The sequence below is a fragment of the Desmodus rotundus genome, chromosome 6 (assembly GCF_022682495.2).
Source record: "Desmodus rotundus isolate HL8 chromosome 6, HLdesRot8A.1, whole genome shotgun sequence".
In the NCBI taxonomy this organism is placed as follows: Eukaryota; Metazoa; Chordata; class Mammalia; order Chiroptera; family Phyllostomidae; genus Desmodus; species Desmodus rotundus.
The window spans coordinates 2,143,827-2,170,966 of record NC_071392.1 but is presented as its reverse complement, the minus strand read 5'-3'; the positions used below and the strand labels follow the sequence as shown (position 1 = coordinate 2,170,966).

The 27,140-nt window shown below is 53.8% G+C and overlaps 1 long non-coding RNA gene across 1 annotated transcript; it reads left to right on the top strand.

The window, feature by feature from the left end:
* Positions 1-27,028, top strand: LOC139441005 (uncharacterized). Its single transcript, XR_011651380.1, has 3 exons — positions 1-382; positions 5,986-6,089; positions 23,987-27,028. It is a non-coding gene; the product is annotated as an uncharacterized lncRNA (long non-coding RNA).
* The last annotated feature ends 112 nt before the right edge of the window (positions 27,029-27,140 follow it).

Here is a 27,140-nt window from a genome sequence, read left to right as displayed (position 1 = left end):
GTGCCCACGATCCTAACACTGGACGGAGCAGAGAGCCTGCACAGAGGAGAGAGATGCGAGGTGCACACAGAGAACCTGCAGGCTGGGGGGCGTCTGCACCCCTAAGTCCAGCCAGCCCTGCTGCCGGTTTCTTTACTCCAGGACCCGTTTCAACCTGAGACCTGTGACAGGGACAGCATCTGATGGGGCTCCCGGCCTACGGCCTGCACATTTCTTCAAAGTGCGGGGCTCCAACAGTGAAGGTCTTTCCAAAAACACCTTAACCTGGTGATAGTGCCACGCAACCTCGGTGCGAACGCTGGCAAGGATTCCGGCTGAGGACGACTCTCCTCAAACCGTCCAGCCTGCAGCAGCAGCACAGGCGAGAGCGGCAAGACCCGAGGTAATTAATAGGCGCCTTGTTAAGTGAATTACACAAGATTAAAATACCGGCGAGGGGACAGAACGGGGGATGAATGTCCTCACTGGCGCTGGAGGCAGCTCTTCTGGGGAGCCGAGTTTGAAAGTTCTTTAATTTAAAAAATTACATTGCTGGGGCCTAATATTGTCAGAAAGACAAATAATCTGGCTCAGAAAGAAATATAGATTTAGAGGATTGTACTTAAGGGCCTAGCAGGGGGGCTGTACATCACTGTCAGGCAGGACGCGGCTGGGCCACAGGAGCCCGAGCCTGGCCCCACGGCCGAGTGTTGATAGCAGATGCTGCGCTGACCAGCCCTGAGTCGGCGGCGCAAGTCCAGCCTCGGCGAGGTCACGCGTGCCGTCTTCACACTGGTTTCATGGTGACTCAGGGACGGCGAGGTCCACTGATCACAAGATAAGCTCCGTTGAAAGATGGTTTCTTACTCACACATCCCCAGAGAAGGGGGCCACCAGGGAAGTGCCAGGACCGAGAGGAGACAGACAGGGGGTACTGTGGGCCAAAGCTTCAGCGTGAGAAGGAAGGAAGCAGGCTCAGGGTCAGCGAGATCCAACAGTTTCAGCGGGCCGTGGGGTCCAGGGCTGCCCCTGTGTGTGTGGTCCTCGGCCCTGCGGTGATTGATGCGGGGGAATCAGTGGCCTGTGGGAGCCCCATAGGGATGCAGGGAGTACGGGCTCTGCATCAGCTGGCTTGCATATAAAAACCTTGTGTCTCCCGGATTTTGTTAAGGGAGGAGACTGGCCCTCCATGGCCGTTAAAGCATCAGAACAGCAAAAACAAAACCCGAGGTTAGTGCCCGCGGTGATGGGCTCCCCCTCAATGCCTGCAGGAACAACCGGCATGTGTCACTGGGTGCCCTTCTGCAACTCATACTGCCCGTCCGTGTGACCAGACCCGCAGAGCCAGCTGACAGCCGAAGCAGGGCCAGCCGGCCCAGCAGGGGCATCCCCACGGAGAATGTCCACCACTCAGCTCCCTGCCCTTGGTGCCTGAAATGCCCCAAGGGTGCTCTCTTTAGACTTATTGGTGAGGCGTGGATTCCAGAAGGGGTGCCTACTCCTCGCAGCCCTAACCCTCTCCCCGAACCCCTCTTAATAGGGCTCTAACAATATTCTGAACTGGAGAGATGGCAGGGCCCCCCGCCCTCCCCACAGACCCCAAAGAATCTCCACACTTTTGAAGCCGGAGGGCCTTGTGAAGACTTGCAGGGGAGGGAAGGAGGCTGCTGCAAGGTCTGGAAATCATAAGGCTCAGCACCAGGAGGAAGCAGTCTCTGGCAGAGCAAGGCCAGCGGGCCTGCACCTCCTAAGCATCCCGACAGGAGGGGCCGGGAGAAACGGGCCTCAACAACAGTCCCTGCCCAGGTTGGGGGGGGGCTGCAGAGAAGTTCACTCCACCCTGCCCTGGGGACAGGACAGCTGTCCCCTGCTGCCACACCTGGAATGGCCACACGCCACTCCATCCAAAAGCAAAAAACAAATCCAAAAGCCCAGCCTGTCAGCCCACGGGAGCCTGCCCCTTTTCTCCAACCTGAGAGACAAACAAACAAGACAGGTTCCCTGATTTGGGGCCCTCCCTGTCCCTGAGGCACCTGGGGCCTGAACAAAGACGCGGAAGAAGAAAGAAGAGACCCGAATCCTGGGGGCTCGTTCCTGAAAGGACGAAGGTGCCGGAGGGACCCGAGTAGGACCCTGACTGTGCTGCAGGCCGCGCGAGAGGGCCCCCACCCCATGAGCTGTGATCCTCCCCACCCAGGTCTCCCCTGACCCGTCTCAGAAGGGACGGCCATCACACCCCAGGCGTCGGTCTCAGCCACGGGACTGGGGCCTGGCTGCGCGGGTTGTAGAGCCCCGAACGTTCAGCCAGGGGTGGGAAGGAACTGTAGACAGAAGGCATCGCAAACCATTATTTCTGGTTTTTAAATGTAATAAGGGACATTTATCATAAATGTCTATTATTATTATAAATAATAAAAGTGTAATAATAGAAGAAATGTCCCTGAGCCGAAGACAGACTTGAATGCACCATGCAGGCCCCTGCCATCCCCCTGAGTGACTCGGCTGCTTGGAGAGTAAGAGGCACGAGACCCATGGGGCAGGCTGAGCATCCACCAGGAGCGAGGATGTGTGGGGTCAGTGCTGGGGGCACACACCCGAGGGGCCGACCAGGAAACGTCCTTCCTGTTCAGATCCGCCTTGGCTGTGAAGGAGCGAGGGGCCCAGCACCCCCCTGCCTCAGGACGCAGAAAAGGGGACCCCTAGGCTCTGCACCAGCCGCCTGACGATCACGCTCAGTCGGAACAATGATCGCAAAGCAGAAGAAACCAGAACAGGAATGAGCTTTACAAAAATCCAGATTTCCAACCGATAGCATCATGGCCTGGCTCAGCATAGGCAGCATCAGTTGAATGAAGAAAGTTAAATTTCAGGTTTCAGGGAGAGGCGCACACGAGGCTGGTGGGCGGGGAGACTAAGGTGAGACAGAGGTGTGGGCTCAGAGCAGGGTGCAGCCCGCGGCCAGGCCCAGGGACCCGAGGCTGCGAGATGGAGGAGCTGACACTGCACGTTTCAGAAACTCCTCCAGGCCGCCTGCGGGAAGGTCACAGCCTCAGGGACCTTCCCTCTGACTCAGCTTCTCCTCCCGGGTTTTTCTGGGACACGGTGGCCAAGGTCCCTTCACAGGGCGGGCCGCTGACTGTCTGCACCCTGCCTGGGGGGAGAGCAGTCTCAAGAAGTACCCATATTGTGCCATCTGTACTGTGAGCCCACCTTTCTGACCTAAACTTGCAGCAAAAAGATCTTGTGTTTTAATTTTTTAATTCAATTTTTTATTTAGTTATATTTAGATACTAGTTTTTTGTGTTATAAAGGAATTTTTAGCATTTATTTTTGCATACAGATATGGTTATTGCTTTCTAGAGTTACACTTTTAATGCATAAACATAAATTAAAAATTTAAAAATACTTATATAGATACAGAATTAGTATCACACAGGTATAATGCTCATCCTTCTTTTTCCCTCAAAAATTTGGACCAAAAGGTGTTCATTATACAGGGCAAAATACAGTTCAGCAGTAAACAGTCCAGACCCCAGTTTTCTGGCTGGTGCTGGGGACTTGATTAGGGGCTTGGAGGCCAGCGGGGGAGGGAGGCAGGCAGGCACCACGTCCCACACGAGGCCCAAGTCCAATTCCAGGCTGGTGGTCCAGGCAAGAAGGCACATAACGCTATCACGCACAGGCGTGCTCCCTGCCAGCCTATTCTGACTCAGAGGAGTAGGAGAGAACGGTTAGGCCCTGGCCAGGCGGGTCAGTTGTTGTAGCACCACGCCGAACACCAGAAGGTCTCGGTCCGATCCCGGTCAGGACACATTCGGGAGGAGGTAACCAGTCAATGTTCCTCTCTCTCTCTCAAATCAATAAAAAATATGTACACATCTCGGGTGAAGATAAAAAATTTAGCTCACCTGTAATTCTGCTACTGTAATCCAACACGTATGTTTTACTCCTGCCCTTGTGAGTGAGCGCACCTGCATACAGCGTCCCCGGGTATCACATGTATGATGTGATCCTTCTGTTGCATGCCACCCTTTTCCAGGTTCTGCCCCCCGGTCGGGGCGGTGGGGGGAGCTGCATTTAGCGTTTGAAAGACTTTGCATCGCACCCTTGATGTGTTGCCATTACACAAACCTGGATTGCTGGGTAGTTACATTCACAAGATTTTCAGAATGGGTTTCTGCTACGTTGAGAGATGCAGGGACAAAAAGCGAGTGCTTTCATCGGAGGGTTTTGTTGGTGCTGGGCGCCAGGCCAGCAGAGAGCTGAGAAGCCAGTGCAGCAGCATAGAGCGTGAAGGACCCGGCGCCCTAGCACACCCTGACAGGCCCGGCACCCTCCCCTCGCCACCTCTGGGAAGCCTCTGCCCCCAGCCCTGCAATGTGGCCCGTGGCCCTGCCACAAGGCGACTCAGGCCCGCACTGCTCTCTGCTGAGTCTGTGGGCCCATAGAGTGCTGCACAGGGAGCCGTGGCCCTGGGCACCTCGGCGGGACAGGCAGAGTGGGCAGCGACCCCAGGACACCGCACTATGTGGCCTCCGCCTCTCGCGGCTCCACAAGCCCCATTAAACAATAGTAAATATAACGGTAACATAGTTAATATTGATTAACTGCCTGCTTTCATGTAGTTACTGTTCTGGATATTTTCATATATTTATTTGCATCTTGAGTGTTTGCTATTCCATTACAAGCCCAGTCGGAACTGGATGAAGGTTACCTGAACAGAAAGTGAGCCCTTGGCCACAATCATGGGGCGGGGGTTGAGAGGGAGTGTGGGACCTTAGGTCTAAAGGCCCTAAGAAGGGCTCCTCAAGGGGGCGAAGCTGCTGACCCCAGAGCTAAGCTGGTGCTCTGGATGGTCCCATGGTTCAGGAGGGCGGAGGGCTGTGACATCAATTCCAAAACAATGCCTTCTTGCCCAATCTGTGTGCAAATACCAGCCACATGGTGCACTCGGAAGGCCTGTAAGCCAGAACTCAGTGCCTGAGAGGACCGGTAAGGTGGGATCCCCAACACCGTGCAGCTGCCAGGATTTAACAAGGGACCACATTAAATGTGAGGCACTGGCCTGGGCCCTGAGGACGGAGTCCTGCTGTGTGTGTGCTGCTCGGTGGCCCCCTCTCTCGAGAACTTTCTTGGTTGCCTTTACTCTGCCCTGTTTCAAATACTGCTTTGCCCGCATAGCTGTCGCCTGGAGAGTCTCGTCTCAATACAGAAACTACCCCTGGGGCATCTCAGTTTTGCTGTGGCTTCAAGTAGCTGTAACTGAGGTGAAAACTCAACCCAAATAAATACACCCACTCCAGATCTGCCTCCTGAGCCCCAGCCTCGGCATGCAATGCCTCAGAGAAATTACCAGGACAGGAACCCAGGGCCACACAAGCCCCACGGCAGAGGCAGAGCGGGCCTCTCTCCGGAGGCACGCCAAACAACCTGTCTCATTACGAAGGCTGCCCTGTGCCAATTTTATCTAATTGCTTTTCCCCTCCGCTTGCTATTTACACTCTGCGGGTGATGACACGCGTCTCCGACATCTCTCGCCACCTCTTCTGGCACTTCCAACTGAAGCGGCGGATCTCCCCGTAGTCCTGGTGACTCAGACAGAGTTCTCATCAGCCTCGGCCAAGGCTGGCCCCCAGGGGCACATGCAGGCTGGCCCTCCCGTCTGCCCGGGACTGAGGCTGAAGCCTCGGCCTCAGCAGTCTCATCATACAAGGGCTTTGATGTGAAGCTTTCAGCGAGGCGATGTCAGTTTGCCACTTCTGAGAGTCCAGCCGTTGACGAGTGAATGTTCATGTTGGGAGGGAAACTTCCATGGGATGCGATCAGCCAAGTTCAGACTACACATGCGAGGAAATTAGAACCACAACTTTCCCGTGCCTTTATCATCGCAACGAAGATACAAGTACCTTATACACAACTTCGGAACCCAAAATCTTTATATGCTTTTTTCCGATTCCAGTCTGCCTTGCTGAACGGCTGGAGCTAACAGTTCCTTTCTATCAACAGCCCCCGATGACACCCCCACTTACTGAATCTCGCCATTACGTCCCAGTTGAGATCACTCCACGATGACCCCACGTGAGGTGAGCACGCATCTCCCCATTGTACAGGTAAGAAAACGCAAATCCAACGTTGTAGAGCTGCCGGGGGTCCCCTGACTTGAAACTCTGTTCCTCCTGTTATTTTTTCTCTACGTTTCTGCAATGCATTGCCAAAGAGACTCTTCCAACTGTAGTTTGAAATGAGATGGGGGGAGCCTTTTCATTTCGATAGAGTCAGAGCCCTGGAATGGGGTAGGAAAGACAAAAAGTGAGGCTGCCCGTCTGCTGAGTCACCCTCTGGACACAGAGCACCCCACCCCCACCCTGAAAGCCGGCCCCGCCGTTGTGTGGGCACAGAGTGAGGCCCTTAGACACCGTGCACCTGCACCGCTGTGGAGACCCCAGGGTCACCGGAAAGGGATCACGTCGTCGGCAGATCTGCCGATTTGCTGACCTGTCTCCAACCGTGAGGGCTGCGGGCGCCCCCGTCCGTGCCAAAGCCCAGCAGCGGAGGCAGATGACTTGTCTGAAGAAGGCGTTGCGTGTACAAGAGACGCAAAGACACTCGGCTCGCCCTCGTGCCAGGGGCTCGGTGCTGGAATGGCCACCGTCCTTCGGGGGCCGATGCGTCAGGGCCATCAGGGCATAGAACCACCACTGTGAAGGAGCACCCTGGCACTCCCCTCTGCCCCGTCTGGCTGCAGGGCCCTGGCTGGGGCCTGGGTCCGGTTGTGAGATGTTGTAGAGCACGTCTCTCCTCCTCAGTCCTTACTGCTCCAGATTCGGTCCGAGTTCCCAAGCTGGATGATTCTATAGAACTGCCCTGGCCTGGGAGCCCTCAAATGTCTCATCTCCCAGCGTGTCTCCTGCTCGGCACCGCCCAGGTCCCCAGCGGAGCAGACCCAGCTGGCTCCAGATGGAAGGAGGGGAAGGAGCAGAGGAGAGCGGCCACAAGATGACCTGGGATGGATCATTTGATTGGGGATTCAGCTCCCTGCTCCCTAGTGCAGCTGCTGCTCGGCCCATGGTTGACGCTCGTTAAATGTGAATTAATTATGAAGAATGAGCAAATGAATGAAACGTTCACGGTTAATGAGAGAGGGACCTTCTCGCCTCTCCTTCAGCGGTGGGGCTTCCAGAGGCAAAGCTGGCCCGGGAGGAGCCTGGCCTGGGATCGCCTCCCCCGCAGCCTGTGTCTCAGCTCCCGGACTCCCCCTCACCAAGCAGATCACCCCGTGCAGCCGTGGTTGGCAAATGTCCTGTCTCTCATGGGGCCATCTCTCTTCATCTCCGGAAAGCACATTCGTCACCCAGTAACCATCTGAGTCATACCCCGCCGCCGCCGTGCCACGGGCTCGTCCAGCAAGTAGACAGGCCGAGCGCTTCTCTAGGGCCCCCGCCGTTTAGAGACGTAAAGGAAGATCTTCCGACGAAGCCCCGTGGTCCATCCGGCTCTCACTTAAAATAATTCCAATAAAATGTAAAGCCTTTCCCCAAAACCCGTGAGTATTTGTACTTTAAGAAGCACACTGTGAGGTGCCAGGGGCTGGAAAAGAGGCAAATCTGTGCCTTGGGCTCCCTGGGCCCCTGCCTCTTCAGCTGAATCCTGGGGACAGTCCCCCTGAGTCCCATGATTGGCTCAGGGATGCCCCTCTTTATCTGACACCCCCACCTTCTTCCTTGCTCTGCACTTTGGGAGCCGCCCCCTGGCAGGTTCTCCCAGCCTGGTGCCCCTCCCTTCTCAGTGCCCACACTGGGATGCAACCCCACATGCCACGCCCATTTGTGCATCCCCTGCTTGGTGGATGGAACACACAGTGTCTGGCGTATCGTAAACAATCTCCAAAGACACCGTTGAGCTGAAGGAAGCTGCATCTCAGCGAGCTCGGGTTGGATTCCATTGCTCTGTATTGTCTGCGTCAGGGTTGGAAAGCGGAGGGGCCGCATTCGGGAGGGAGACGACTAGGAAATGCACCGAACTTCTGCCTCTGACAGCAACACAGAGAAATCCATCACCGCTGCCACTGCCGCACAGCTCACGGAAAGGGACGAGTATTTGCTGAGCCACCGGCTTCGGAATGGAATCCTAGCGGTTTCCGGGGATCCAGAAGGTGCTAAGGTCGATGACAATAAACCTACCTTTCGGAACCAGGCACTCTGAAAGAAGACAAGCTTGACAGAGGTTCTAACTGGCAAGTAGCAGAGAACAAGTAGTAGTAATGGGGAAACGGACAACTCCTCAGCAGTCCACACCCACCCACTGAAAATGATTTAGAAGCACTTGCGGGGAAAAGAGGAGAAAGCCCGAAGTAACTAAGGAAAGACCTCTCGGCTCGTGAGCTTGACCTCAATTAATTCAGCCCTTCATGCCCCTTCACCTCTCCCCCCGCTACTCCAGCACCCACTGCCTTTTACCTAAATACTCTCTCGTTGATCTTTAATCCCTGCAGTAGCTGAAATGCAGAGAATTTCCAAGCGGAACGTGCGGATTTAATTTAAGAGGTGCTTATTAAAAAATGCCTACCACGTACAAGGATCACAGCCAAGTCTGCGGACCACACAAAGCTTAGCGGGCTTCATCACCCCCTCCCCAGCTCCAGGTGTCTCTATGGAGGGGTCCCTCCCCCAGACATGAGGAACTGGCCACAGTGTGCCCTGAGGAGTGTCAGCAACAGACCCTAATGCGACTGTCTCAGACCTAAAAGACTCACTTCTCATGCATGTGAGGGGACGGAGATTACATTTGAAATTTCCAACAATCCTCCTTCTGAAAATGTAGATAGCCCAGGAAAGATGGCGAGAGAAATATTCTTCCTATCAGGGTATTTATTCTCCAAGTACTGTCTGAAGGAAAAGCCGTTTCCCAGCAGGTGAGCATTACACAAAGTGTGTCTGCCAGAAGGTCAAGAGCATGCTTAGCAGGAGGGCCCCCAGAAGGGCTGGAGTGGACTGGTGGCGGAGCCCACGGCCCCAGCCAGACGGACGGTCTGAGAGGCCATACTGCCACAGAAAGTGCCCTCTTCCCCGGGGCCTCTCCCACCACGGCTCCCCAAGAGTGTGGACACGTGGAAGGTCAGTTCTGGGGGAAACGCAGGGACGGCCGTGACCATCTTCCCACCACATAAACCAGAGAAGAGGCTCACTGGGGCACTCGGGGAGTTGACAGCAGAACAGTGACCAAAACCCAGGCTGGAGGATGTCCAGCCGCAGCGCCATCTACAGCGGCAGGGACAGATCCCCCGGGACACACTTCCGCGGGGGGCGCAGCCTCCAACTCGAGGGAGCTGCCCAGCTGCGGCAGCTTTAGCCTCCCCGGAAGGGACCAGAATCTACAAGGTGAACACTGGCGTGAAGTCGCCAAGTACAGTGGCGCAGTTTGTTTTGATGAGTGACTCTTCCAAACACGTATAAAGTTCTTTCTTGTCGAAGAGAAAGAGCCACGGGAGTGGGGGTTACTGTGTGACATTTAGGTGAGGCCACAAACACGGGGACCACAGGACGTTTATTAACTGGGGAGAAAATAGTAATAATATTAACATCTAACCAACAGCTTTGGAAATGTTAGATTCTGCTACACAGTAGGTTGTCTACACCAGCGGTGTTGCTGGGAATGCTCATTTCAGCAGACACTTTAAAATCAAAGGCGAGTGACAGAGCAGGGAAGGACGGGCTTCACCGTGGAGCCAGTGTGCCATCTCTCAGAGCCTGCGGAGCCACACTTTCCCGTCGGTGTGGTCCAGGCTCTGAAAAGCCTGCGAGGAAATCCATTTCCCTCATCCGTACCTGGGTCCGGTTCTCCCTCCTGCCCCTTTTTCTTGGCCTGTCACTCACCATTAGAGAAGCAGCCACAGACCAGCTGAAACCGGGAGACCGCCGGCATCAGCGGTAACGTGCCTTCACCTGTCCTTCTACCCAGGAGAGCACCTCAGAGTCGTGCGGCACCGGGGCCGAATGAGACCCTAAGATCAACACGTCCGCTGGGTCTTCAGAGCTTCACAGAGACACTGATGCTTGCCCAGTGGGCCCGCTGGGTCTGCACCCCAGAGCCAGGACACAGTCTTTGGCCAGACAAATGTGACAGGTGATTGCTGTTGCGACTGCTGTCCTGGGGAAAACAATGTCGTGGTCCCACTCAAAGCGTACCTGCCGTTGTCCCCGGTGTGTGAGTGTGCATTTGATTCAAAAGTCAGCCATCCGGTGACGTAGGAGGTTGAGGAGTCAAATTTCGTGCCTTATAAAGTCACGGAAACTCAATGAATGCCCAGTCGTGAAGTACCAAACTCATGTAGTTTTTTATTGCCAATGGTGGGTCAGCAAAGTGTTTTATACAAAGGGCCTGATCATACATATTTAGGTTTTCAGGCCCTGTGGTTTCCGCTGAAGCTACTCAACTCTGATGGTGGAGGATTAAAGAAAGCACCATGGGCCTGAACGAGCATGGCTGTGTCCCAACAAAACTTTATTGACAGAAACAGGAGGCGGCCCAAATCTGGCCAAATCTCCCGGTCTCCCTGCTTAAGACCAGAGCTATCCAGTAGAACTTTCTGTGATCACGGAAATATGTTAATATGCTCCCCCACTAGAGTAGTCAGCATTCACATTGGTTATGGGTCAACTGAAAAACTGCACTTAAATTTTGTTTAGTTTTCGCTAATTTAAATGTAAATAGCTACATGTAGCAAGTGACTCCACTGTTTGTGGGACAGTGAAATTCTAGACCACATAATCTGGTGAAGACACAACCTGGGATTCCTGGGTCCCTCCCACGGCCCAGAGATGAGAGGACCGGGTCCTGGAGTCATAATGTCCCAAATAAGAGGAGGAGGAAGGGTTTTTGTGCTCAGGCCTCTGAAGAAGGAGGTGGTCTCCAGGAGGAGCCTGGACCTCTGTGGAGGGGAGCAAGAGCTCCAGCCAGGGCAGTCAGAGAAGGAGGCTGTGCGGGGTTCAACTTTTTAGTGCCTTTCTGTGGTCTCGGGGAAGAGCCACAGGAAGACACCATTCAACTGCTTTTCTACTTGTAGGCTGCGATTTCTTTAAATCAACCCATCGCTCACCACGGGCATGACGCTGCTGAGAAGGGCGCGGGCTGGAGGCTCTAAGGCAAGACGGCCAGTCAGCAGCGACGGTGAGTCTGCAGACAAGGCAGCAGCGGGGTGCTCTTCCTTCCACTCCGGCAACTCCTCTACCAGAGAGTTGGTTTCTAAACTAGAAACAAGGGGACTAAATGGTAATGGAAAATGACAATAAGAAATCCTTTAAAAATGAAAATAAAGGGAAAAAGGAAGAAAGAAGCGAGTGAAAGATTCCCTGTTAAAACATCGTGGAAATGGTTCTTAGAAAACTTGGTATCTTTTTGTCGTCTCTGAGACTCAGTTTCTTCATAAGCACGATGGGGAAAACGGTAAGTCCCTCATGGGCCGGTGAAGAGCACTAATAAACACATAAAATCAGCCATTACGGGGCCTCACACGCAATCATGGGCACTCTGGGAAGGCAAGCTGACTCTACAGTGTTGAGGAATCATCACCACAAGAGAGGGGAGAGACAGCCAGGGGACACAGGCAGCTCCGCCCTCGTCCACAAGGATGGCCGGTGCCTTGGGGCCGCGCGCCTGGAAGGGGGCCAGGCGCCTGGCTGTTTCCCCTTCACTAAGGAGTGCCCCAGCATTGCTCAAGTTTACTCCCCGTAGAAGTGTGTTTTGGGGCCTAATGCTGACTTTAAAAAATGACCGACATGGGAGCAGCCCTCTAAATGAAAATTTTAAGAAAGAAAAGATGACTTGCGCCGGCTTTGACATTTAATGACAACTCAGCAGGAGGCACAGCAGCAGCTCAGCACCAGGGTCCGCACCAGACGTGGGTCCTCGTGTTTGATTACGTTTTCTGCCTGAGAGATTTTAGACAATCAAATGGAAAACTAAATGTACTTTTCAAATGCGAATGGGATAAAGGTCAACAAATGCTGGAGCCGGTACAGGCAGAGACAACAAACAGAAGTGACACCGTCTTCCAGGGGCTCGAACCCGCTGCTCTGGGGCAACCAACCCGTACAGAGGCTCTGGTCTGTGGGTGGTGCCTGGCACGTCCGCCTCACAAGTTGGACATTGTCATTTTCACTTTCTAGATGAGGATGCGAAGCTCCAGGAGCCGCCGATCTGCTCACGTCGCCCGTTCAGCCGAGTAGCCATCTCCCAAATCCTGGGGCGGGTTCGGTCTGCTGGTGTACAGGCGGGGTCACTGCAGTCACAGGGCAGCTGTTTGACCCTGGGGGCTCCGGCTGGCCCCTCCCTACCCGCTGTTCCCCTTCTCCTCCCACAACAGACCCCACCACTCTGGTTCTGCCCCAGGGGAAAAGCCGGAGGTGAGGGAGAAGGGCCGGTCTAGCCCAGCCTCCTCACTTCATTGGCCACCAGCAGCGTCCCCAGCTTTTCCTGGTGGCGTGGACCCAGGCCAGTGACAACCAGGCATCAGTGGAGTTGGGGGTTTGTGTTGTTAGCACAGCTCATCTGCAATGGCTGACTCTGTCCCCCACCAAACTGAGGGGTGTGGCCATTCAGCCATTGACCTCTTCCAGCTCAGAACAACAAAAAAGGGGGACACTAAGGATGATGTCACACCAAGGTCCCCCAAATCCATGGTTTGAGAAACCCTATGAGAGTTGAGAAAAAGCAAAACGCGAAAAGAAGGGTAGTTCTGGGCCACACGGCCGTGAGACGGGCTGGGTTGTAGAGCCCGACACAGGGCCTCGGAGCTGTGTCACCCATCTGGGTGGCCCTGTCTCCCATGAGGCCGGTCCTCTGGCAGGGCACAAGGGACAACAGGGGACAGCAGGTGAAGAACAGGAAGCTGTCTCATTGGGAACATCGCTCTGAATATTTCTTTACTTTTTTTTAAATGTGCAGTTTTCATCTATTGTTAGGATTGCGAGACAATCTTCAAAGCCACGGCCACTGTACATCTGTCTTCTTGGCAAACACCATCCGCACGTGTTCTGCAGGTTTCCAGGAGCCGGACTGATCACCGGCTCGCTTGTTATTCCCCGCAGGTGCAGATGACTCCCTTTTACGAGACAACTCAGGAGAGCAGATCATGCTTGAAGCCTCAGCTGGCTGAGGCCACATTTCTGAGTCTTCTTTGTTCCACTCTTCCTGAGTCCCCGGGTCTCTTGGAAGTCGCGTTAACCCAGTCAAGTGCCAGCATCAGTCCAAGGTTGTGGGTCCCCCATGTCGCCCTCCTGCTGAATCAAACCCATCGTGGCTGCACTGAAGTCTATGGGAGCGAGACCTGCAGGTGCCCCCACGCCGTCCCTGCCCCAGGAGGTCCCCACACCCCGTCTGCAAGTCTTGTTCCCCTCCACCTCAGGGCAGCCTCACACAGAAAACCAGATTTCTCCTGTCCTGCTATTCCTTTAAATCTCCTGTGGCATCGGAGACTTTTTTAACTGATAAAAGTGGCCCTTTTCATAATAAAGTGTCCACCGTGATGGGCTCAGAGGCAGGAAGCTCTGTGAATTAGCCACCGGCAGGAAGCCCCACTCGAAGGATGGATTTTAATGGGTTTCTCAAACATGATTGAAGGCGGAGGCACATCTTTGAAACGCCCACCATGTTGTCAAAGCAGAAATCAGGATGCAGGGCAGCTTAACTAGCCCGGTGAGGCCTAGCCCGGTGGCCACGGACACAGCCAAAGACGGGCTCTGTTGATGCTCCCGAAAAACAAAATATAAAAAATAAAAGCTTCACCTGCGGCCACCACTTACAGTGTGGTTCTAGATCTTACTTACAGTCTCCTTGGAACAGCGGGATACTTTCTGAAGTGGTCAGGTGACCCCGATTTCCAAAGGCAGCCCCTAAACCCCACAGCCAGGGGCCCTGCCCCCATGTGAAGTGAAAAGGAGTAAGTACTTGGGAGGTTTTGTTCAACAGGAGAGTTTTCGCTAGGTGGAGGAATGGAGACCAGGCCAACAGGTGCTCTAGGCCACCGAGAGCCCACCAGCAGCTGGTGAGCTCAGCATCCGCCTGCCTGTTCAGGCCCTTCCTCTGGCCCCCCAGCATGGAAACAAGCAGCTGCCCTGGGAAGGAAGTGACCTGCCTGGCATCAGGACCCAGCTTCGAGGGACCAGCGGGTGGAGGGCAATGGGGCGTGCTCACCTGCCAGGGTGCCCAGGGCATGCTGGCTGAGCTGAGCGGAGGCCAGGCTCACAGCCACAGGGAGCACCCTCAACTCCCCAGGGGTGGCGTGTACCCAAGGCAGGGAGCCCTCCCTCCACTTCCTAACTGCAGAGAGACGATGTTTCCATGGGAACCCAGAGCTCCAGGAGAGTCCCACATGAAAGGGATCGTGGGCAGCCACTTCTGCCCATGTCTCCACCTCCGCTTCCCTCTGTAGCATCTGCGTCCAATCTTCCCCATCTTCTCTGCCGTGCTGGCTTGGGGCCCACCTGCTGACCTCGTTTTAACCTGATTCCCTCTGTGAAGACCCATCTCCACAGACAGTCCCAGCTGAGCTACATTGGGATGGGACTTTGACACAAGAACCTGGGGGCACAGTTGCCCACAGCACTCACCGATTCCGCACCCACTCATCGTCCAGTGAGGACTGGGCAGCCAGTGAGCAAGCAGCATCTCTCAGGAAGGTGCCCAGGGACCCCCATCCAGGGTTTGAACAGACCAGCTCAAAGTCCCCTCCCGGGGACGGCTGCACATTGCCCCTTGTGACGTCACCCACAAGAGGGAGAAAGGGCAAGAACACAGACAGCCTCCCCATCGCTGCCTCCCCCCCCACCTGCTTGTGACGCTGATGCCGCTCTCCACCACGCAGGGGTGACCTTCAAACCCCAGGCCAAGCGGCGGGTGGCCTGTGTGCTGTGAAGCCCTTTTCCGGGGGCTGGTTAGGCTGAAGTCTGCTATCGCCTTCCTGACATCACCGCTGCTCCCCCACACGTGCGCCCCCCGCTGTGCTGAGAAGTGCGCACTGTGCGGAAAGATTACATTTTGAAGGAGAACTTCTTATTGTTTCAGCATCAAAATCCACATTCGAATGGCTACACAGGGCGTCCGTTTGTCCTGATGTCTGAGAGGGGTGAGCCTGCCTCGATTACATCGTTCTGCATACCTCAGCGGCCAGCGCACCTCGGCGAGTGTGTGTCACTGCCGACGGTGAGAGACCGTCCCCCCAGTCCCTGAGACTCGCATGCAGAGCTGGGGATGGCATGAGAAAGAGGACGCCTCCTGTCACTCTGCTGCCACCTTCCCACTGAGGCGACGGTGCGGGTGGTGCTGCAGTTGGGGGACAATGACGTGAGTTTCAAGTGCCTGGACGGAGTGTGCGAGCTGTGTCTTTATAGGAGAATGTGCGAATGCACAAAAACTCCGAAAGCCCGCACAGCCTGACACAGCACAGGATTTGCATGATGTCTTAGTGAAACCTGAGCACGCATCGGAAAACAGTAAGGAAAGGAGGCATTGAACACGCAGCTTATCCTAGTGGGGTGTCCGAAAACCAAATTATAAGCGGGGAGGGAAGCAGGCATGGGCGTCCCTTCTGGCTGCGGCACTCACTGGAGGTGGGAGCTGGAACCTGCCTCTGCTCCCCGGAGCCCCAGCTGCCTCTGTCACACAGACCTGACTCTCTCAGCTGTGTCCCAGGAGCTCAAAATGGACCTTCGGGGAAAGCAGAGATCAGACAGGGAAACGTCATATTCAACCATAAATTCAATAAATATTATCAAGCCCAATAAGACACTAGAACACAAGAGAGCACAAAATAAAGACCTTGCGATAACGGTTACGGAGGACAAAGAACGGTCTGAGAGGAGTCCGGAAGCTGGCGGCAGTGGGTCAGCGTCTGCTCCCCGTGCTTCCAGCCTGACAGCCTCGCTCAGCCAAGCCCCGAGAACACAGTGGCAGAAAGAAAGGCCCTGTGGGTGCCTCAGGGGACTTAGACACTAGTCGGGAGGACAGGCAGTTAACAAGCAGCTAAAACAAAGTATTAGTCACAATGTAACCTTAATTTTGGCATCCGCGGTCACAGTCGCAATAATTAAGTGACCTGAACAAGCACCCGGCTCAGAGCAGGCACTCCAAAACGCTTGTTGTTTTTACCCAGCAGAGCAGCTTCACCTGTGTGTAGGGAGGACTTATAAACAACATACATTGTAACGATTCCAAGAGCAAGGAAGGTTAACACAGAAGTCTTGATAGATCGGATCACCTTGAGTCAAGTTCAAGGTCTTTGTTCCCCATCTCAGGGACCCCTATTTGTCCAGCCCAGACTAATTCTTCTCTCCTAATTTCACTGTCTAGAAGAGCTCGTTAAGAGATTTACCTGATCAGACTAAATGTTTCTTTCCTTAATCCATCTCATTATGCTTCCAACACCCCCGTGCTGGCCTAAACATTTGAATTTCATCGCTTCCATTAATGCAAATGGGATCTCATCAAGGTCTAAAGATCCCTAGGAGAGCGGAGATTGAACGTCTTCATCGGAATGCATAAAACAGCAGCTGCTCCTGGGACACACCCTTGTTTACAAGGTTTCCTTCCGTGGGAGGCGAGCTCCTCCGCTCTGGGCGAAGTGCGTGGATGCTTTGCAGGCTCTCTGAGTGCCTGGATGAAGCCCACCCCCTTCTCTCCACCTCGGACCTCGTCCAGTGGGATGTTCTCCGCGAGAGGAGGGAGGCACGGGGGATAAGAATTTTTAACTTGCAAAAATTAAGTACTCAATTGGTACTCAAGCCAAAACGAAGGAGAACCATGAAAGGGAAGACAAGTTCTAAAGAGGGAGGCATCCCCGACCCAAGTTTGGGACCCGTAAGATGTGCCCATTGCCCGGTGAGAGAGCTGGAGAAGACAAGGTTAGAAAGAACACACGTGGATTTGTATCCTCAGTCCCACCCTGTGGGACACCTCACTGGAGCCTCCCTTTGCCTCTGTCCGCCTCCTGCGGAACTGGAATAGAAGTCCTGACCCCGGGAGGTCAGAGGGCGGAGAGACGGCGGACTAGGTGAGCACTTTGCCCTCGTGGGGGGCAGATGACGTGCAAAGAACCAGATCCACGAGGATTACATTTCTGGGAGGACGTATGGGAAGCTCACTGCTAATGCCGATACATTCAGAACCTCAGGTGTAACGGACGATTCTTATAACAGGACTCAATACAATTGACCCAAGAGAACGCAGACTGACGAAAATTATTCAAGAAATTGAAGTGGTGTTCACTAGCCTGTATGCACCCACACAGACACGCAAGCTGACACATGCACACACGGACACAGGTGTGCACACAGGCATGCAGGCAGACACGTGTGTGCACCGACATGTGGGCACACACATGTGTACATGTGTGTGCGCACAGCCACACAGGCACACACACGCAGGGACCCAGTCTGGTTGCTTGGCCGTCTTAGGAGAAGGGGCTCCTCTGACCGTGGAGTCTGCCTTAAATACCTGACGACCCAGGAAAGACTCTGCGTGTCACAGACCCTGCACAGGTCCTGCCACCTCCAGCAATTTCTGTTGCGGGCTACAAGGTGGGGAACACCCCTGCCGAGCGCTGAGCTGCCCGCTAACCGTTATTCGGACCTGGAGGTCAGGATTGGGCCAGCCAGGTTCAGTCACGGAGAGCCCTGACCAGCGAGCCCTCCAGCCAGCCTCCACTAACTTTCTTACACTTTGATTAAATGCCCACAGACTGCCTGGCACTGAGCTAAGCATTAAGATGGGTCTTAAGAGGTCTGTGCTGCAGGGGAGGCGACAGGAAGTATAAAAATAACCCTCTGATGGAGTGCGGCAGTTAGGAAAAGTCTCACAGAGCAGATGGCCCTCGTGAGAAGTTGCATGTTTGTGCCCCCTCAAAATCCCTGTGTTGAAGCCCTGACCCTCATCGCTGGTGGTGGGGCCACTGGGAGGTGACTAGGGTTCAAGGAGGCCGCAATGACGTCATCAGGGCAGGGCCCTCGTGATGGGGTTAGAGCTCCTGGAAGAAGAGGAAGAGCATGCGCTCTCTCTCCCGGTCCCCCGCCCCCACACACTGGGCAAAGGCCATGGGAATCCACAGCCAGGAGGCCACTGTGCAGAAGCCACCAAACCTGCTGGCACCTGGACCCAGATGTCCCAGCCCCAGGACGATAAGAAATGCCCTTCTGTTGTGGAAGCCATCAAGCCCGGGTACGCTGTAATAGCAGCCTCGGGCAACTAAGGTGACAGGCAGGCTTGGCCACGAAGGAGAATGGGTTTGGCCAGGTGAAGATGGGAGGGAGGGAGGACGCTTCACACACAGCACATTCAAGCAACCTCAGAAACTCCACGATCTGAGACCCAGGGGAGCACAGCATGGGTGGGGGGAGCGGAGCAAGGCCAGGTGGGAGGGAGGTGTGGGCCGCACCTCTGAGGGACTCTTTTGCCTTCTTAAAGAACTTACTCCTTAAGCAGATGGGAGCTAGTGAAGAGTTTTACACCAGATCTGATCAGGGTTTTATTCGGATAAATCCGGCACTTGGAGGAAGAGTGAGTGAGCTGGGAGGTGGAGAAGCTGCCCACTGGCCAGGGAACCAGGACAAAGGCTAGAAGCCCAGTGACGGAGACAAACTCCAAGGGGGGACGCCGCTGTCACCAGGCCTCAGCTGTGTGGCTGCATTTTGCTGGCAGCTCATGAAAAGTGTGTTCGATTGTCAGTTTCTGACTCAACGGAAGGGGGCACCTTAAAAACACCCTCATTAATGAGACAACTAAGGGCCAAAACGAGCTTTTTTCTTTGCGTCGCCCTCAGTGAACCAGAGGACAGCGGGTCGTCCCTACAGAATCGCCCCCCCAACCACCACCAGGGTCACCCTGACCATGGATGAGAACGTTGCAAACGTGGGTCCTCAGCGCGATACTAAGTAGTCGTTTTGTTTGTTTCTATTCAGAGTTGGGCACCATTTATACTCATGGACATTTAGCTCCGGGAACGGGCCAAGCTCTCCTGAACCCCAAGTTCAAGGCTGGCATCGTCGGTCAGCAGGAGGCTATTCACACCCCCGACACAGGACGCAGGGCCCTGGGAAGTCCTGAGAGAACTGGAAGTGAGGGATCCGATCACAGTCAAGGGCAGCCAGTCTGGGCGGCCGACAGAGGGGGTCTTCGGTCCTCCCTGCCGACCCATGACCTGGCCTTGGGTTTCCCGCCCACTTTCATTTGGCTTCTGAATAACCTGCACGCTTCTCCCGTTCTCCATCTGTGATTGGCTTCTAACAAGTCTGCGATGGCACGCCTGACACCGATGTCTTCTTGACAACTTGCTGGACATTCACGGAGCCTCACGGGGACTGTGTCTGTCCGGGCTTCTCCCCCAGTGCGCGGAGGTGGACTGTTCTCTAGATATTTGGTCTGATCAGTGGTCTTCCCAGGAAGGCTCATGGGAGGCCCAGGTCCGCCAGATACTCGTAAGGCCGATGGGCAGCGGCTCTCTGTGGGTCAAGGAGCTACATGAAGGTAGCCAGCTGGGATCCCTGAGGATGCACGAGGCCCAGGGAAGGCCCCTTTTCTCGTCTCGGACCTGCCCCCTCCCTCATAAAGGCTCCTGGTGCTCAGGATGGGCTGAAACCAATTCATGAAAATCGTCTTTCTGTTTTACGAAATAACTTTTTTAAAAAAATTCCTTATAACTCCCCATCTGACGTTCCCCAAAACAATGTAATTAATTTCAATACAGCTTTTAAAAACTTGACAACCGAATTCCCATTGAGACGTAGCTATGAGGTTCTCCCCTCAGCTTCATTCCTCTGGAGAAACCTGAAGTTAGAATCTCCCACCTGAAGCCTTCCCTGGCATACAAATGACTCTGGTGACAGCCATTTCTCACCACTGTGGCTGTGTGTGATCTCGGTCTGTCACAGAGAAGGAGACGGAGCTACAACTCTGGGACGGTTGCTCCTGACCCTGGCTCTGGACAGGAGGCTGGATCCCCCACAGCCACGGGACACACGGTCTCCAAGTTTACGAAGCACGCGCGTGGCTTCATGTGCAGAGTCAATGTAGCTATTGTTCCTCTTGCAGACGTGGTCAAACTGTGTTTCCAGGACACTGAACAGCTTGTCCAAGGTCACGAGAGGCAGTGAACAGAGGAACAATGACCCGTAGCCGGATGAGTCCTGCTCTTTGAGACAAGAGCTGGTTGCGGATTAGTATGGAGATAGAATCAAAGATTTAAGATGGTGAGAGAGGGCTTTGCAATCACAGTTGGAATCAACCGCCTGGCCCCGCAGACGGGCTGGCTGCACGCGGGACCCTCCCCACCACCCTGAACACACACAGGGATGACAGGTCTAGGCCTCGACGTGAGTCCCACAAGCCCGCTCTTTCCAACGCGTCACATCCTGGACTCCAGGGAGAATGTGTCCTGGCCACACTTGACACAATTTCCCGGAGACGCTGGAAGGAAAATGGCACTTTTTTTCCCAGCCATCTCCATCCTGAGCTTTGCAAGTAGCCATTTCAGAAATGACCGTATTAATTGGGTTTAATTAATCCCCCTCTGGGTTTACTGCAGATGGGAGAATGGAGCTTCCCTCTGAGGTGGGAGGCTGTCGGACATGCAGAGGTTTTGCCAAGAAAAAAATCGGGATACATTTTTCCTAATTACCAAAATTACTGTAATTCACAGAATAATCTGAAACAGCTGGTCATCTGTTGAAGAGACAATTCCACATTTTCATGTAAAATAAGAACGAGCCAGGATTGCGGCATCTGCCTGTTCTTGCCTGCATTAGCTCGCAGTGGGAACAGACAGTATTGACGGTGGATGTCATCTGTGTTCCAGCCGGGGCTGTCCTTTGCCACTTTGTATGTTTGACAGCAGGAAATTTCCACAAACTTTCAGTCAGTAAAACAGAAAAGTTATTTTAAGACTACATATGGGGAAAAATCCACCACTTCTTGTAACTCTGAGAGAAGACAATTCTTCTCAGTTTCTTTATATGAAGGCACAGGTGGTTTTAAAATTTCAAATCAAGAGGGCTTATGAGTTTTTTGCAAGAGATACGAGGATCCTGAACCCTCTGAAGCTCTCCCGCAGATTTGTGAAACTGTATCAAAATGAGACCAGCGTGCAGGGTGCACAGGGGGAGAGCTGAGTCTGTTGCACAGCGACACCTTTGTTGTTGTGTTCTGCGTACTTACCTGGGGATAATAAAAGCTTCCTTCGTGACACCGATAGAAAGTGTCAAGTAATACCCTGGAAACTTACCAACATTCCGTGTGCAGCCTGCATGCGCTCAGCCTCGCAGCAGGTGCAGAAAGAGAACCTGCAGATGTGACACGTGTGTCACGCAGGCGTCAGGGGAGGCCGCAGGTGGGGGAGGGGGAGGGGACAGAGCCACGAGTGCTGGAGTGTCTTCCCAGAGTGTGATCACGGGTGACAAAGCAGGGTCGTGAATAAGGCTACTATAAAAATCCATGTGCAGGTTTCTGGGTGGACATCGTTTTCCATCTGTTGGCAAACACCAAGGAGCGTGTTGTGTGGTGAGAGAATGCACTGATCTGTGGGCCTGTCTTTGAAAGCGACTGCACCATTTCGCATTTTCACCGGCAGAGAATAGGAGTTTTGGTGGTCCACGTCTTCGTCAGCACTTGGTATTGTCTGTGTTTCAGATTCTGGCCTTTCCATCAGGTGTGTGGCGGTAGCTTGTTTTCGTTTTGTTCTTAATCACGCTGAGGAAGTTCTATTTCTTTATCTTTAGTGTGCTGAGTTTTTATCTGGAATAGGTTTTGGACTTCATCGAATGCGTTCTCTGCATCTGTTGATATGATAATGTGTGTGTTTTTTTCTTCTTTAGCCTGCCGATGTGATGGATTTGCTTTCGAATATTGCCACAGTCTTACCCACCGGGAGTAAATTCCACTCGGGCTCCGTGTTTGCTTCTCTTTACACGCCGTTGGCTTGGATTTGCTGTGATGTTGTCAGGGTTCTGCATTTTTGCTCATGGCAGACACTGGTCTCTAGCTTTCCTTTCCCGTGATGTCTGTGTCTGCTGTGGGAGTTGGGGGATGCTGGCCTCACACGGTTAGGAAGCTCTCCTTCGGTTTCCATCTTCCGAGAGAGATTGGAGAGAACCGGCCTTGTCTTCCCTTCATTTTTTGGTAGGATCCATTCGTGAACCCCAGTGACTGGCGTTTTCAGTTTGGGAAGGGTTTTCATAACTGATACAATTTCCTTAATAAATACGAGCCTCTTCAGATTGTTCATTTCTTCCTGAGTGAATTTGGTAAATTGTATCTTTCATGAAATTGTTCCCTTACACTGAGGTGATTAAGTTTGTGAGCATAGGGTTGTCCTCAGCTTGTGAGAAATAATCTCGTAGGATCCAGAATTCTAGGTTGGTGGCGTTTTAGGGGGGGTTTCTAGTCTAAACGCTTCAAGTATTTTGCTCCACTTTCCTTTTGCTTACATAGTTTCTGAGAACGTGTCAGATGCCATTCTCATCTTTGCTCCTCTCTAGGTAAGGGGTTTTCCCCTCCGGCTCCTTTCGAGATTTTTATCACTGATTTCCTGGAGCCTCACTCTGATCTCCCTGGGTGCCTTTTTTTTGCGTTTATCCTGCTTGGTGGTCTCTGAGTTTCCTGGAGCTGGGCTTCATTGCCTGGCATTAATTTGGGGGAAATTCTAGTCATTGCTTCTGTTTTTTCCTATCTGCTCCTTCCGATAGTCTGATAATATTTGTGAAAACAGTTTTGAATTGTCTCTCGGTTTTTTGAACATCCTATTCTAATTTTTTTCATCCTTCTTTCTCTCTTCTTTTTCCTGTTGGAAGTTTCTATTGTCTTATCGTCAAGCTCTCGGGTTCTTTCCTCAGACTTGTCCGGTACATCTGTGAGTCCATCGAACATATTCTCAGTTTCTGTTACACTGGTCTTGATGTCCAGCATTTCTCTTTGATTCTTTCTTAGAATTTGCATCTCTCTGCTTGGGTTACCCATCTGCTCTCGTATGTTGTCTAATGTTTCCATTAAACCCTTTAACATACTAATCATAGTGCTTTAAAATTTCTGATCTGACAATTCCAACCTTCTTTCAATCTCCGTCTTTGGTTTTGGCACTTGCTTTTCTTCTTCAGACTCTGCATTTTGACTTTTAGTCTGCTGTCTAATTTTTGTTGCAAGGTGTGCATGGTGTAGTAGGTAAGAGGAACTATGGTAAATGGGCCGTAGCGACCTAGTGCCAAGGTGTTGGGGGAAGGAAGTGTCCTGTGACAGGTGTCCATCTTTTGCTGAGCCTGAGTCCCAAGTCTGTGAACTCCCCCAATGACTCTCAGGTCCTCCTTCCTCCTGGCCCTCCCAGCCCCACCGCTGGAACAGGAGGCCTTCAGGAGGGGGCATTCCCCCCTGAAGGTTAAGCTCTGGTAAATTTCCCCTGAGGGCCACCTCGTTAATAAGAACAGAATGTTCTGAGGTGTTTCAGATGGTTTCTTTTCCCTGGTTGGAAGCACAATGGGACTTTTCTCTGATTTTCTCTGTGAGGACCCAGTGGAACTCCAGGCAGGAAAAGGTACAAAACTGTAGGAACCTCCCCTAGGACGGAGCTCCCCCTTCAGTGCGCCCACGCTGAGCCCCCGGGAACACGTCAGTTACCTTCCCAGACACCAGTCCTCAGTCCCACTGCCTCTCCAGTTCGGGGACAGCGCCCCGTGACCTCCCTTCTCTGACCGATCGAAGAAGAGCTGTTGATTGTTCTGTCTGTTCTGGCTCTTCCGTGTTGTTGGAATGGAGGGGTGGCCCCTGAGCTCCTACGTGCCCGCCCAGACAACGGAAGTCCTCTCCTCAACAACTTTCAAGACAGAGAACTCTACGAAAAAATTCTCACCTTTTAAAAAGTTCAGTTGAAGTATTGATTACCCTGTGGCTCAGTTTGACTTTGCTTTAAGTCTTTAGAATGAAAAAACTGTTCAGAGCTTGAGCTGAGAAAACCGACTCTTCCAACTTCCCTTTACAGCTTCTTCAATGAAACCCCAGAGTGGCCACCTCGCTCATGACCCCACCTTCACCTGAAGTGGCAGGAAGCGGGGAGCTGAGGAGTCCCGTGCCCACTGCGCGCAAGCAGCTCGCCCCTCGGCGGGGCATCCAGGTGGACGCCTTTCACCCAGACTCTGGTCTCTCTTCTTTCGAGGTGACGATTTCTTCACTATAATTCGCTTCTAGTCTTCTGCGCAGATAAGTACGGTGTAAATACCCGTGATCTGTTCAAAGCCAGTCCTTGTCATGAAATGTTCTCTTGATACACTAACAGTTCTTCAGGGGGGTTCTTAAGTAAACCAGGTGGGGATTCTGGAGGCGCCAACACAGAGAGCCCCCCTTCTCTGCTTGCAGGGACCCCCGAAAGGATGAGGGTCTCCCGCCCCCCGGCGTGAGGGTCCACCCCGTTGAGGCTGGGCCACGGATGAGAACACACAGAAAACAAGGACAGACCCTGGAACTGAAACATGAAAGTGAGTGGTTTCACTGGCCGGCCTTGAAGAAGAACCCGCGTAACCAAGGACGCCTGGCACACAGCCCTCTGTGCTGGAGTCACTGGCTTCGAGATCCGATTTCAGCCCTGGTGGCATTGGGGTGGGGGCAGCACCTGCGGGCTGGTGGACTGGGACAGCCGAGCGAATGTCCACTCTGGTGCTGAGGAAAGACAGCACTTCAGAAAGCCCCCATTCTGGGGGCCTCCCAAAGGACACGCACCCCGGTTCTAGGCCTCTGTGGAGATAGTTCTCCTGACACCCCCCCAGGCTGTGTGCCCAATGGACAGGCCACTGTCCAGTTCTCCGAGAGGAGGGCGCTCCGGCTGCCTGGCATGGGCCAGTGCCCAGAACAGCCCCATCTGCACCCACCTAAGGCAGTTGAAAAGTGCACGTGGAAGGTACTCGGCCCTGGTGTCCCTCCAGATCAGGGCCCGTGAGTCTCCCACCTGCGTATCCTGCTCGCAGGCCAGTGAGCCATGAGCTGCGAGTGTGGACAGCGGAGAGGAGGGGCCTTCCCCACGAGGTCCCCGGTCGCCAGGGTCACCCTTTCTGCTTACACACCAGCAGTCCTCTATGAGTAGCCGGAGCAAGCAGTGTCTGCACAAGGTCTCACAGTCATGTTCTCGGGAAGACAAGGGTCGCTGCTGTTCAGACTGAGTCTGCGCGTCTGTGGCATGAGGTCTCCAAGGCCTGTGAGCATCAGCACCAGCTGGGACAGAGACCCGAGGACAGGACGTGGGAGCAGAGGCCTGCATGAAGGGAGAGGTAGGGGACCAAAGCTCCAGGCAGACACTAGCTGCAGACCCTGAGGTGGCGGGAACAGTGAGGAACCAAAGGTGAGGCAAGGCACCTGGACAGGAGGGCTCTGAGAGGCGCTGAGACCAACGGCTGGGCCCGGGTCTCAGTCGGAGCGGAGCGAGCCGGTGTTTGGGGCAATGAGGAGATGTCATCGGATGGGCATTTGTAAGAGGCGACAGGGCCTAGTGTGGATGGGAGGCCTGAGTGGGGGAGCGGGGTGGGAGGAGGCCCAGGGGGCACAGGTGAAGCAGGCAGCGCTGGGCCTCCCCACCCGTTTGGGAGGGTCAGCACAAGGCTCGGGTCTCTGCATGATCTCACCAGCATTTTTACCCCAAAGATGTAAGAAGCAGCAAGGACAGGTGGTGAGGGCCAGACATCTGTATCCGTGGCAGTGAGCTGGGCCCTCCCGGGTCCATCTCCGACAGGGAACACGGAGACGAGGGCTGCAGATCTGACCCATCAGAGACGGCCCACCCTCTTCCCGGGTTAACAGTAACCGGCCACTCACTCCGCACAAACTTGACTTTCCCAGACCCTCTGAGACAGGACGTCGGGCACCGTTATGTCATGTCGACACCCATGTGAGGCGACTACGGCACCGGAGAGCCAGGCGCCACTAGCAGCAGGAGGGCACACTTGTCCCAAGTGAGAGGAAGTTGGCTGGTTGTTCCCCAGCCACTCAGGAAAAGAGACACTGGGTTAAAAGTGTCATTCAAACACCAGGAAACAATAACCTCGAGTTTTTGGAATATATAACATTTCCGTTCCTATTCTAATCTGCCCCTCGGGCTCTCTGCTCATCCCCGCTCTCTCCCCAGGCACTCGGAGCCCTCGCCCTCGGCTTCGTTCATCAGGGCAACGAGCGGGGGAGGAGGGGGGGTAGCTCGAGCCCATTTCGCAGACGAAGAAAGAAGGGCCGGTGTCACTCAGGGGCCTGTGAGTCCCCACGGCACGGCTCCCACCACACATAACACCCGCGATGGGAGATGCTGGATGACCACCACACACAGAACGGAATGGCGCTTTTGATGGGAACCAGTATTTCAGCATCCCTTTAAAGACACACTGTTGTGTCCTTCTTGCCTAAGTAAGTGTTTATTTATATGTATAAGGTAATTGTAGTTCCTTATCAATCATAGCCCTCACCCAGATTTCAGCCTTTCCTTGAAGCGAATTTCCAGTGCCAGAGAGAAAAATGGATTGTGCTCTGTTGGAAAGAATTAGGTCCCCCATTTAAAAAGCAATTATTCTCACTGACACCGCATTTGGCAGGAAGCCGGGTGACGGTATCCCGGGCTGCACTCATGGAGTGACAGGGTCCAGTGGAGCTTGGCCGAGCTCTGGCCCCGCAGGGACAGCCAGCGTGACCTCAGACCAGCCTGGGGGGCTCAGTCCCTGCTCTCGACTATGACTCGAGGCTGTGGCTTCAGATCCCCTGGGGTCGGATGTGCTCATTTTCCAGGAGAACGGGAGGCTGCACAAGTACCGCAGCCTCCACATTTGCAGCTTCTGCTGGCTGTCTCCACTCCTCTCTGCTCCCTCTGCGAGCCACACTGGGCACGTCGCCGCCATTCAGCTGGGGCCTCCGGTTCCCAGACTCCGTAGTAGATCAACGTCCGGCTCTCCGGCTCCTTGGTTCTCGTGGCTGTGGCAGGTTTTGTTCTAAGAATCAGAGGTTGGTACAAAGAACCCGGCCTCATGGTCTCATCTGAAAATAAAATAAGGATAATAAAGCAAGGGGATTTCCTTTTCTCTGGTCTCTGCCTCGCTCTCTCTTGTTATACGATGAAAGGTTTCAGCCTGGAAGTATATATTTCAAAATGTGTTTCCCGGGCCCTCTCT